Below are 13,753 nucleotides of genomic sequence, written 5' to 3' on the forward strand. Positions count from 1 at the left end.
GGTCTGTGTCATTCATTCAACAGATGTTTAGGGGCCGGCCGGTGGCGCAGCGGTGAAGTTCGCAAGCTCCGCTTCAGCGGCCCGGGTTTCGCTGGTTTGGATCCGGGGTGCGGACATGGCACCGCTTGGCACGCCATGCTGTGGCAGGCGTCCCACATATAAAGTAGAGGATGGTCATGGATGTTAGCTCAGGGCTAATCTTCCTCAAAAAAAAAAAAAAAGAACAGATGTTCACTGGGTGTCTGCTTTGTGCTGGGCACAGTGCTGAATGGGGAATCCGTTATACTTAGACTTTGTTCATCCTCACTTCCCAGAAGCCATAACTGCCCTACCTAAGAAAAGGACTTTAGGGACAGAAGGGGCAGGCAAATGTTGTCTGTCTCCAGATGTGTGGGAGAAACAATAGGTTTCCGTGCTATAGGGACTTTCCGAGCAGATTACTGGCCCCTCTGTTAAAAGATGGTTGAGGGGCCGGCCTGGTGGGGCAGCGGTTAAGTTCGCACATTCAGCTTCTCAGCAGCCCGGGGTTCCCCGGTTTGGATCCGGGTGTCCACATGACACAGCTTGCCAAGCCATGCTGTGGCAGGCGTCCTACATATGAAGTAGAGGAAGATGGGCATGGATGTTAGCTCAGGGCCAGTCTTCCTCGGCAAAAAGAGGAGGACTGGCAGTAGTTAGCTCAGGGCCAATCTTCCTCAAAAAAAGGAAAAAAAGGATGGTTGAGTGGTGAAGATGCCTAGGAAGATACAGAATGTTTCCTCTCCAGTGCACTTTCCAAGAGCCAAGTGCACCCTTTCAAAGGTAATAAAACCCAGAGCCATTTGCTTATTCTCCCTTTCTTTCTCTCCCTCACCCTCCAGGAAGGAGGAACAGCTATGCCACCTGTCCTACATAAGCTCTGAGTTTCATAGTTTCAAGGTTCCTCTCCTGTAGTGTAAAGTCCCTCTGCACACAGGTACACTGGCTTTCACTGTGTCATCTAATGGGGCTTGGGCAACTGTACAAGATGCCATTATGAAACAGTCTGTCTCTGAACCAGAGATCTTGTGACTGTGTTAGTATGTGTGTGTACAGTTTCAGGCTGGCTCTTTGATATGCAAATACAATAACATCTTAGACTCTTCACAGCTTCTTAGACCCTTCCCAGGCAATTAATAGGATGAGCCCTCTGAACCACATTATCTTGGAGACCCAAGACATCAGCCAAGAGATGCTGTTCCTCCTAAGACTGTCTTCTTTACGTCGAGGAGGCAGCCATACCCATCGGAGAGCTGGATACCTGCCTCACAGGAGACCTGGTGGAGGGGTGGAAGGGGGTATATAAGCACAGCCCTCCAGCCTGCCTCCCTCCAGTGTCCAGAGCCACATAGACAGCAATGGAGAATGCAAATTAATATTGATGGGAGAGTTACACGGATCACTAGACCACAGACTCAAAGAATCATGGGGACAGCTAAATAAACTGCCACCCCAGTCAGGAAACCCCACTAGAGTATCCCCAAGAGGACTTCATCCAGCCCGTTGAAACGTTTCTAGCATCAGAGAATTAACCACCTCAAGCAGCTTCTTACATTTGAATAGCTCTGAGCAGTCTTCACTGAACAGTTACAGAGCCCCTGCTCCAGTTTAGGCCCTGTGTTAGAAGCCTGGTATACAAAGAGGACACCAAAACATCCAAGCCCTCAGAGAGTTCTCAATCCCGTAAGGGAGCTGGATACAGAAAAGATAGCTGTGAGTCAATGAGTGGGAGGGGTCAACTCTATGAGGGAAGAGTGGTCCTCTGGAAGGCTGTACTGAAGAGGATATATTTAATCTGGGTCCTGAGAGATAATAACATTTCCTCAGGAAGGATATCCCAGGCAAAAATGGGCAGCATGATAAAAGGCCTAGAAACCTGAAAGCATAAAAGATCTGGAAATTATAGCTGATTAGGTAGGGCTGGAAGTCACGGTGCCTTCATTCATTCAAGTGCCTATTATGTGTCAGCCCTAGGCTAAACCCTGTGAATAGAGCGGGAATAAAGCAGAAGTTCTTGTTCCTCTGGAGTTCAGATTTTAGTTGGATGGTAGGGGTGAGGGGGAGACGATAAACATATAAACTATTAGACTATGATAAGTGCTGGGAAGAGAAAGGAGACAGTGTTGAGGATTGATATGCTATATAGGATTGTTAGGGAAGACCTCTCTGATAGGGGATATTTGAACAAACACCTGAGCGAATCAGGAAAGAGAGCTTGAGGATATCTAGGGGAATAGCATTTCAGGCAGAGGCAACAGTAAGTACAAAGATCCTGAAGTCTTTGGGATGTTAAGGGAAACAACAAGGAGGTCAACATGGCTGAAGGTGGATAAGCAGGGCTGGGGGGACAATGGTGGGAGATAAGGTTGGAGAGGTAACAGGATCAGATCATGTAGGGCCCTGTAAAGCAATGCTACTCAAAGTATGGCCCAAAGCAAGTGCCAGCCGGAAAATTGTTTATTACTGCACTATGAGGAGATAAAGAAAAAAGTCAAGAATAAGTGTTTAGAAACTTGTATGAAATTTCATACTGCAGCAACATTTCTATTGTATTTTACAAAAGTATCATCTGCAGTGGATTGGAACTTGCAAAAAGAAACTTGGTCCCTTGCCAAAGAGAGTTTGAGAAACACTGTAAATATAGAGCATAATAAAGACTTTAGCTTCTGCTCTTAATAAGCTCAGTAGCTCTCTCTTGCCCTCCTCTGAGAAGAAGAGAGAGGTAAGTAAAAGCATGTCATGAAGGCACTTGGAGGCCATCCTGCAGAGTATGAGGAGCCAGTAATTGATTTTAAGTGCACAGTTTATGGAATCAAGTGTGTGTTGGAAAAAGCCCACAGGTGGCCATGTGAAGGATGGATTAGTGGACCTTAAGGGAGCACTAAGGAGGTTATTGAATGAGTCGAGGTGAGCCCGGGTGAGGAGCTGACCAGGACAGCAGTAGCCACGGGGATGAGGGGAAGGATGGCTCCAAGAGCTCTGAAAGAGGCAGAACTGAGTCCCAGGATGCCTGAATGTGGGTGAAGACGGAGGGATGCCCTAGGCTTCTGGCTTAGGTGAAGACAGTTTCACTCAGAGGGATGGAAACACAAAAGAAAAAGAAGATTAGGGGAGGGGCCCTTAAGAGCTTGAAGTGCCTCATGGACCCCGGGTGGGGAAGTCCAGTAGCCAGTTGGCCACAGGGGTCTAGATCTAACAAGACAAGTTTGGGCTGGATAGAGAAGTTGGGAGACATCAGCGTAGAGGTGGTTGTGAAGTCATAGCCATGGGAAAGCTCACCCGACCCTGGAGAGGACAGAGCAAGGAGGGAGAGTGCTGAAAAAGGAAACTTGGAAAACATCAGTCAAATTTAAGGATGGAGGAAGCAGGTTCCACAAAAGAGACAGAGAAATAGGAGGAGAACTCAGAGCTTCAAGTGGGGGACAGAGGGTCCGCAGCCTCCCCTGCCGCCTTCCTCTCCTCAACAGGTTACAGCCACTCTGCCAGTCTTTCCTTTCGCACATGCTCTTCTCTCTGCCTGAAATACTCTAGTCTTTCATTCAACAATTATTTACTGAGCTCCCACCACATGGCAAGCATTGTTATAAGTGCTGAGGCTACATCATTGAACAAAGCAGCAAAAGTCCCTGTTCTTAAAGTCCTTACATTGCAGTGGGGAGAGTAAAGTATATAGTGCGTTAGAAGATGGTAAGTGTATGGAAAAAAACAGAGCAGGGCCAAAGTGCTTAGGAGAGGTGGGGGTGAGGGTTAGAGATTGCAATTTTATATTTGTGGGTATAATAGACCTAACTAAGAAGATTACTTTTTTCTTTTTTTTCTCCCCAAAGCCCCCCAGTACATAGTTGTATATTCTAGTTGTAGGACATTCTACTTCTGCTCTGTGGGATGCCGCCTGAGTATGGCTTGATGAACGGTGCTAGGTCCGAGCCCAGAGTCCAAACCAGTGAAACCCGGCGCCGCCTAAACGGAGCCGGCGGACGTGACCACTCTGCCACGGGCCAGCCCCCGGAAGGTGACTTCTGAGCAAAGATTTGAGAGAGGTGAGAGAGTGAACCTTGCAGTTATCTGGTGGAAGCACATTCCAGGAAGCGGAATTATCCAGTACACAGGCTCTGGGAGATACAGGAGATGACACCGGCGAGATGAGGGTGCACAATTTTTGAAGGCGTATGGGCCACGGTAAAGCTTCAGGCTTTACTCTGGTGAAATAGAAAGCCACTGGAGGGTTTTGAGCAGAGGGTAACATAATCTGGTTTACATTTTAAAAAGGTCACTCTGGATGCTAAATCGAGTATAATCTATAGACAGCAAGTTAGAAGCTGTGTTAATAACCCAGTCAAGAAATCACAGTGGCTGGTGATAGAAAGTTTTGTGGTTGCTCAGGACTGGGGTAGGGGGTGAGACTGGGAATGCGCAGTGATTCTAATGACGTAAAGGACTTCTTTTTGGAGCGATGAAAATGTTCTAAAATTAGATAGTAGTGATGGTTGGACAACTGTGAGAGTATATTAAAGACCACTGAATTGTACACTTTAAAGGGGTAAATTTTAGTGTTGTAAATTATATCTCAATATAAAGCTGTTTTTAAAAAACACACATGTTGATGGTTGGATCAGGGTAGTAGCAGTAGAAGTGAGGAAAAGCGGCCAAATTATGTGTATATTTTGAAGGCAGAGCTCACAGGATTTTTTGCTTATAAGGTGCAGGACATAAGAGAGAGACAGCGTTCAAGGATGACTCTGATCTGAGACTCAAGTCATGAGACTTGATGAGATCACTAAGGGTGTGAGTGTCTACACTTTTGTTCCTCGTTTAGACTTAATTGTTTGTTGTAAAACATGTTCTTTTGTAACTTGGATGTCTATGTTATGCCTTGGAAATACAAAACAGAAAATAAAATTATACAGAAAGCCAGAAATTCCATCAGTACGTCTAGACAGATATTTGCTTGTAGTTTTTGGTCTCTGAAACCTTTTCCCCACACATGGCACAGATGCCCTTTTTGTAGGCACAGCCATGGAAGTAATGAGAACATGGCTGGTGTACAGAACTTTCAGAAATTCTGCAAGTGGAGAACTTATTCTTTCCATATGGATCGAAATTTGCTTTTTGAAGTCAAAGCTTTATTTTCATTCGGCTTTCTTCCACTACTTCTGTGGTATTCCTTGGACCATCTTTCCATGTATCTGGAATGATAACAGTTCCAACTTTCTTTTCACGCTTCTTGCACACCATCCTTTCCCCAACAATCCCCTTAGCAGCAGAAGCAGCAGCATCTTTGAAACATCAACACTTCAGCCAATGAAAGATTCCCCTTCCAGGCTACATCAATCCACTTCTGGTCCCTAAGACCTCAGCTACTCCCTATCCTACACTTGGAAAGCAGTCGGAGGCATAAATGCCAACAGTAGGTAGGGCCACTTCATTTTCCAGATACATTCTTTTAAATGTCCGAAGACCGAGGCCTGGGACACTGCAACATTAAAAGTTCACGAAAATGAAGATGAGTCAGCAAAAGAGACTAAGAAGGAATAGCCAGTGAAGTAGGTGTAACAGAAGAAAGAAATGTTCTGCAAGCTAAGTGAGGAAATTAATTCTAAGAACGGGAGTGTTGGGCCAGCCCGGTGGCACAGTGGTTAAGTGCACACTTTCCGCTCCAGCAGCCCAGGGTTCGCCAGTTTGGATCCCGGGTGCAGACGTGGCACCGCTTGGCAAGCCATGCTGTGGCAGGCGTCCCACGTATAAAGTAGAGGAAGATGGGCGCGGATGTTAGCTCAGGACGAGTCTTCCTCAGCAAAAAGAGAAGGCTTGGCAGCAAATGTTAGCTCAGGCTAATCTTCCTCAAAAAAAAAAAAAAAGAATGGGACTGAAGTAGTGGACTAAATGTTGCTGAAAAGTTGTTATAGGACTGAGAATAGGCCAGTGGATTGAACAATGTTGAAGCCATGAATGTCCTTGAGAAGGACAGTTTAGGTGAAGTGGTAAGGACAAAAGTCTAACTGGAATATTTTGAAGAGATTGAGAGGAGAGGAATTGTAGAAAGCAAGTATGGATACACCTTTCAAGGAGCTTTTCTTTAAAAGAGAGCAAGAAAATGGGGCAGTAAGCTGGGTCAAGAGGGGGCCTTTTCTTTCCATTGTTGTTTTTAACAAATTTTTAGGGCCAGCCCGGTGGCGCAGCGGTTAAGTTCGCAGTTCTGCTTCTCAGCAGCCAGGGGTTCACGGGTTTGGATCCCGGGTGTGGACATGGCACCACTTGGCAAGCCATGCTGTGGTAGGCGTCCCACATATAAAGTGGAGGAAGATGGGCACGGGTGTTAGCTCAGGGTCAGTCTTCCTCAGCAAAAAGAGGAGGATTGGCAGCAGATGTGCTAGTCTTCCTCAAAATAAATAAATAAAATAAAAATAAAAATTTTTAATTCTGTTAAAACATGTATAACATAAAATTTACAATCTTAACCATTTTTAAGTGTACAGATCAGTGGTATTAAGTATATTTACACTGTTGTACAACCACCACCACCATCCAACTCCAGAACTCTTTTCATCTTGTAAAACTAAAACTCTGCACCCATTAGACAACAACTCCCTATTCTCCTTCCCCCACAGCCCTTGACAACCACCATTCTACTTTTGGTCTCTATAAATTTGACTACTCTAAGTACCTCCTATATGTAGAATCATATAGTATTTGTCTTTTTGTGACAGGCTTATTTCACTTAGCATAACATCCTCAAAGTTCACCTATGTTGTAGCGTGTGTCATAATTTCCTTTTTAAGCTGATTATATTCCATTGTATGTATATAACACACTCACTTATCCATTCATCCATCAATGGGCACATGCGTTGCTTTCACTTTTTGGCTATTGTGAATAATTCTGCTATGAATGTGAGTGTAGAAATATGTTGTGAATACTTTGCTTTCAATTCTTTTCGGCATATATCCAGAAGTAGAATTGCTGGATCATATATGCAGAAGTGTGATTCTGGTTTTAGTTTCTTTTTTTAAGAATTGCCATACTGTTTTCCACAGTTGCTGCACCATTTTACATTCCCACCGGGGTCAACAGGGTTCCAAGTTGTCCACATCCTTGTCAACACTTGTTATTTTCTTCTTCTTTTTTTGTAGTAACCATTCTAATTGGTGTGAAGCGACATTTCATTGTGGTTTTGATTTGCATTTCCCAAATGATTAGTGGTTTTGAGTATCTTTTTATGTGCTTATTGACCATTTGTATCTTCTTTGGAGAAATGTCTAAGTCTTTTGCTCATTTTTTAATTGTTTTGTTGTTGTTGTTGAGTTGTATAAATTCTTCATATATTCTGGATATTCACCTCTTATGAGATAAAATTTGCAAATGTTTTCCTCCATTCCATACATTGCCTTTTCACTCTGTTGACTGTGTCCTTTGATATACAGAGTTGTTTTTTTTTTGATATAGTCTGTCTGTTTTTACCTTTGTTGCCTGTGGTGTCATATCCAAGAAATCATTGCAATCTAATGTCATGAAGGTTTTCCCCTATGTTTTCTTCTAATAGTTTTATAATTTTAGAACTTGATTCATTTTGAGTTAATTTTTGCATCTGGGGTAAGAGTCTAACTTCATTCTTTTGCATGTGGATATAAGTGTTCCCAACACCATTATTTGAAAAGATTGTCCTTTCCCCATTAAATGGTTTTGGTATCCTTGTCAAAAATAATTTAACCATGTATGTGAGGTTTCATTGCTGGACTCTCTGTTCTCTTCTATACAATATATCTGTCTTTATGCTAGTAGCACACTGTTATGACTACTGTAGCTTTGTATTAAGTTTTGAAATAAGGAAGTGTAAGATCTCTAACTTCATTGTTTTTAAAGATTGTGTTGGCAGCAGCCCTGTGGTGTAGTCGTTAAATTCAGCATGTGCCCCTTTGGCAGCCCAGATTCATGGGTTCATATCCCAGGTGCGGACATACACGACTCATCAGCCATGTTGTGGCAGCAACCCACATATAAAGTGGAGGAAGATTGGCACAGATGTTAGCTCAGGGTTAATCTTCCTCAGGAAAAAAAAAAGATTATGTTGGCTATTTGAGGTCTCTTGAGATTTCATATGAATTTTAGGATGGATTTTTCTGTTTCTGCAAAAAAAAAAGTCTTTGAATTTTGATAGGGATTACATTAAATCTGTAGATCACTTTAGGGAGTGTTGATATCCTAATATTAAGTTTTCCAGTCCATGAACATGGGATGATTTTCCATTTATTGATGTCTTCTTTAATTCTTTTGGCAATATTTTGTCATTTTCATTGTACAAGTCTTTCATTTCTTTGGTTAATTCCTGAGCACTTTATTCATTTTGATGCTATTGTAAATGGAATTGTTTTTCTTAATTTCTTTTTCAGATCGTTCATTGTTAGTGTATAGAAACTCAATGGATTTTGTGTGTTGATTTTTGTATCCTGAAACTTTGCTGAATTTGCTCATTAGTTCTGACAGTTTTGTGTGTGTGTGTGAGCTCTAGGATTTTCTATATATAAGGTCAGGTCATCTGTGAACAGAGATGATTTTACTCTTTCTTTCTAATTTGGATGACTGTTATTTCTCCCCCCCACCCCCAACCGCCCTAATTTCCTTGGCTAGGACTTCCAGTACTGTGTTAAATAGAGGTGGCAGAAGTGGGCATCCTTGTCTTGCTCCTGATCTTAGAGGGAAAGTTTTCAGTCTTTTACTATTGAGTATGATGTTATGTTCATTGGTTTTTAAAATGAGAGAAAGAGCATGGTTGTATACAGATGGGAATAATGCAGTAGAGAGGGAAAACTTGATGATTCAGGAGAAAGAAGAGTCCTGCTGGAGGAATGTCCTTGAGTAAGTAAAAGGGACTGGTACCTAATTCACCCTGGAGGGGTGGGCCTTAGTGTAAGCATAGAAACAGTCAATTTATAGTCCCAGGCTTGAATGCAGAGTATTTGGGCGAAGATGCTGGTGAGTAATTGTAATGGCAGGAACCTGTGGATCCTCTATGAAATTAAAGCTCTAAATACAGATCTTTGTCTGGCAGGCACCTTCTCATTGTTCAGGATTTAATTCCAATGTCACCTCATCAGAAGGAGCCCCTCCTACTTCATCATCCTGATAACAACATCGTATGTTATTTTTTTCACATCATTGATCTCGATTGGAAATCATCTTCTTTCTTTATATCATCTTTGTTTGTTTAGTATTGTGTCGAAGCTCCATGAGAAAAACAATTGTATCAGTCTTGTTCAGTTCTGAATCTCCATTCCCTAAAACAGTGCCTGGCACGTGGCAGGTCCTGCATAAATCTTTGCTAAATAATTGATTCAATGAATGAGAGGAGTGGGCTGAGGGTTTTATTGCTGCCACGAGTTAAGTGAGAAAACACTGATTAGCATTTTACTTCACTAAGGTCGAATGAAAAGATTTGCCTAACTGAGGTTGGAGATGATAAGGTGTGTGTTACAATTCCAGTCACAAGCCATGTGGTATTTTTTGATCTGATAGTGTACAGCAGCCTAGGAACAGGATTCATTCATTCAAAATTGAGGGTGGGTGGAAGTTCTGGTTGAAGATGGTGATGCGGAAAAATCCTGAACTCACCTCTTCCCACAGACACACTAAATCTACAGCTTTATTTAGAAAAATTTCCTCTAAAAAAACCTCTAAAAACTGGCAGAGTAAAATTGGAGGTAGGGGCACAGGGCAGCCAAAGTGAGGCTCAAGGATTAAGCAAGTTGTGCTGAGAAGGGCAAGCCTGAAAAATGTGCCCTGGACAGGGAAGGAAGTGAGATAAGGACTGGGAGAGGGTCTGAAAGAAGCAAGGGCTCCATTTCCACATAACACAATGAGGTCGGATATCCAGTGCAGTGACATGAATCATATACGTCAAGGGTAGGATTGGAGTCATAGGACTTCCTCCTCTGAGTCAAAACAGTCTTCCTGTGGCTTCTTCTTTTGTGCCTATTCTGTTACATGGAACCACACCCATGTTTCTTTTCCTCCAGAAGCCTTATGCCTTGAGTCAAGAGTTTTTCTTCTCTCCCGTGGAGTTTTCTTTTCTCCAACACAAAACCCCCTGCCACTTCTTCTAACGCTCAGAGCTCCTTCATTCTCCAGATCATGGGAGGCTTTTTAGGAGCCACTTAGAATTGCCTTCAGTGGAAGAAATTTGAATACTGACTTAGATCTTTGAGGATATTAAAGAATTCTTACTTTTTTTTTTGAGGAAGATTAGCTCTGAGCTAACATCTGCTGCCAATCCTCCTCTTTTTGCTGACGAAGACTGGCCCTGAGCTAATATCTGTGCCCATCTTCCTCTAGTTTATATGTGGGACGCCTACCACAGCATGGCTTGTAAGAAGTGCCATGTCTGCACCTGGGTTCCAAACCGGCGAGCCCTGGAAGCCAAAGCGGAACGTGCACACTTAACCCCTGTGCCACCGGGTGGCCCCTTACTTTTTTTTAAAGAATGGTATTGTGTATTATAGGTATAATATTGTGGTTATGTTTAAGAAAAAGTGCTTGACAAAGACATCACAAGAAAAGGAAACTACAGTCCAATATCTCTAATGAATGTGGATGCAAGAACACTCAACAAAATACTAGAAATTGACTCCAGCAATGGATAAGGAGATTTGTACACCATGACCAATTGGGATTTATCACAGGAATTCAGAGTTGGTTTAACATCTGAAAATCAATTAATGTAATACAACATATCGTATCAGAATAACATATAAAAGCTACATGATCATCTAAATATTCATAGAAGAAGCACTTGACAAAATCCAACACCTTTCATGGAAAAAAAAACCACTCAATAAATAGGAAGAGGGGCTGGCCCCGTGGCCAAGTGGTTAAGTTCACGAGCTCCGCTGCAGGCGGCCCAGTGTTTCATTGGTTCGAATCCTGGGTGCAGACATGGCACTGCTCACTAAGCCACGCTGAGGCAGCGTCCCACATGCCACAACTGGAAGGACCCACAACGAAGAATATACAAGTATGTACTGGGGGGCTTTGGGGAGAAAAAGGAAAAAAATAAAATCTTAAAAATAAATAAATAAATAAATAGGAAGAGAAGGGAATTTCCTTAACGTGATAAATGATATCTACAAAAAACCATTGGTTGATATCATAAGTAATAGGAAAAGACTGGATGTTTTTGTCCTAAGATGAACAACAAAACAAGAATGTATGTCCTTACCACCTTTATTCAACATTATACTGGAGGTTCTGGCCATGGCAATTAATCAAGAAAAAGAAATAAATGGCATCCAGGTTGGAAAGAAAGAAGTAAAACTATTACAATTAACAGATTTTATGATCATGTGTATTCACTACAGTATATTAGAACTAATCAAGGTCAGTAAAGTTACAAGATACAAGATCAACATACAAAAATAAATTGTATATCTATACACCTGCAATGAACATCCTGAAAATGAAATTTTTTAAAAATTCCATTTACAATAGCATCAAAAAGAACAAAATACTTAGGAGTAAATATAAGAAAAGAAGAACAAACTTACACTCCTAAAACCACATAATATTGTTGAAAAAAATTAAAGAAGATATAAATAAATGGAACAACATCCCATTTTTATGGATCTTAATATTGTTAAGATGTCAGTTCTCCCCCTAATTGGTTACAGATTCAATGAAATTCTTATAACAACTAGCTGTTTTTTTGTATAAATTGAAAAGGTGATTCTAAAGTTCATGTGGAATTTCAACAGATGCTAAATCAACAAAACAATCCTATAAAAGAAGAACAAAGTTGGGAGATTCATTTCCTCATTTCAAAACTTAGTGTGAAGCAACAGTAATCAACATTGTGTACTGACATAAAAACATAGAGATCAGTAGAAGAGAAGTGAGAGTCCAGAAATAAACTTGTGTTTCCATGGTCATGTTTCTATGTTTCCAATTTTGACAATGACATCAAGAACATTCAATGAGGAAAGACTAATCTTTTTAATAAATGGCGTTGGAACACTTGGATATCCAGATACAGACGAATGAAGATTGATCCTTACTCAGGCCATATACAAAAATTAACTTAAAATGGATTAACTATCTAAATGTATGAGCTAAAACTATAAAGCTCTTAGAAGAAAACACAGATATTCATTCTCATGATCTCTGATCTGGCAATGAATTCTTAGATATGACATCAAAAGTAAGAGCAACAACAACAAAATGATAAACTGGATTTTATGAAAATTAAAAACTTTTGTCCATCAAAATACATTGCCAAAAAGATGAAAAGACAGCCTGCAAAATGGGAGAAAATATTTCCAAATTATGTATGTGATAATGGTCTAGTATCCAGGATATATAAAGGGCTCATACAACTCAGCAACAAAAAGACAAACAACCCAAGCAAAAAGTGGGGAAAGACTTGAATAGCCATTTCTCCAAAGAAGATATACAAATACCTGACAAGCACATGAAAATATATTCAACATCATTATTCATTAGCGAAATGCAAAATAAGGAATTAGAAAAATAAGCTGTGAAACCAAAAGTGGATCTTTGAAAAGATCAACAAAATTAACAAACCTTTAGCTAGACTAAGAATAAAGAGAAAATGCAAATACCTAAAATCAGATGTGAAAGTGGGCCATTAGTACTGACCTTACAGAAATTTAAAAGATCAAAATATTTACTATGAACACTGCATGCCAACAAATTAGATAATCTAGATGAAATGGACAAATTCCTAGAAATGAACAAACTGACTCAAGAAGAAATAGAAAATCTCAACATATCTATAACAGGTAAAGGATTGAATCAGTAACCAAAAATCTCACAACAAAGAAAAGTTCAGAACCAGATGGCTTCACTAGTGAATTCCATGAAACATTACAAAGAATTAACACCAATCCTACTCAAACTCTTTAAAAAAAAATAGAAGTGAAGGAAACACTTTCTAACACATTTTATGAGGCCAGCATTAACTTGACACCAAAGATAGACAAAGATACTACAAGTAAAGAAAACTACAGACCAATCTCCCTTATGAATATAAATATAACAGCTCCCAGCTAATAAACAGAATCCAAAAAAACATGTTAAAAGGATTATACACTAGGGCCAAGTGGTATTTATCCCAGAAATGCAAGTGCAATTCAACGTAAGATAATCAATCAATGAATACACCAACTAATGGAACAAAGGGGAAAAAACAGATGATCATCTCAACAGATGCGCTTGACAAAATTCAACACCCTTTCATGATTTAAAAAAAACACTCAGCAAACTCAGAATGGAGAGAAACTCCTTTAATATGATAAAGGGCATTAATGAAAAAACCCACAGCTAACAGAATATTCAATGATGAAAGACTGAATGCTTTTCCTCTAATATCAGGAACAAATCAAGGATGTCCACTTTCATCACTGCTATTCCCCATTGTACTGGAAGTCTGAGCCAGAACAATTAGGCAAGAAAAAGAAATAAAACACATTCAAATTAGAAAAAAAGAAGTAACATTATATTTGCAGATGACATGATTCTATATGTAGAATATCCTACAGAATCCACAACAAAACTACTAGAGCTAATAAACAAATTCAGCAAAGTTTCAGGGTACAAGATTGACACACAAAAATTAGTTATTTCTATACACCAGCAATGAACAACCTGAAAAGGAAATTAAGAAACCAATTCCAGGGGCCAGCCCCCTGGCGCAGTGGTTAAGTTCAACGCACTTTGCTTCAGCAGCCTG

At 40.6% G+C, this 13,753-nt stretch overlaps 1 pseudogene; it reads right to left on the reverse strand.

The window, feature by feature from the left end:
* Nucleotides 1-3,784: 3,784 nt before the first annotated feature.
* Nucleotides 3,785-5,374, reverse strand: LOC103548017 (cysteine-rich PDZ-binding protein pseudogene; annotated as a pseudogene).
* Between the last annotated feature and the right edge of the window lie 8,379 nt (nucleotides 5,375-13,753).

This window comes from Equus przewalskii, chromosome 13 (assembly GCF_037783145.1).
Source record: "Equus przewalskii isolate Varuska chromosome 13, EquPr2, whole genome shotgun sequence".
Classification (NCBI taxonomy): Eukaryota; Metazoa; Chordata; class Mammalia; order Perissodactyla; family Equidae; genus Equus; species Equus przewalskii.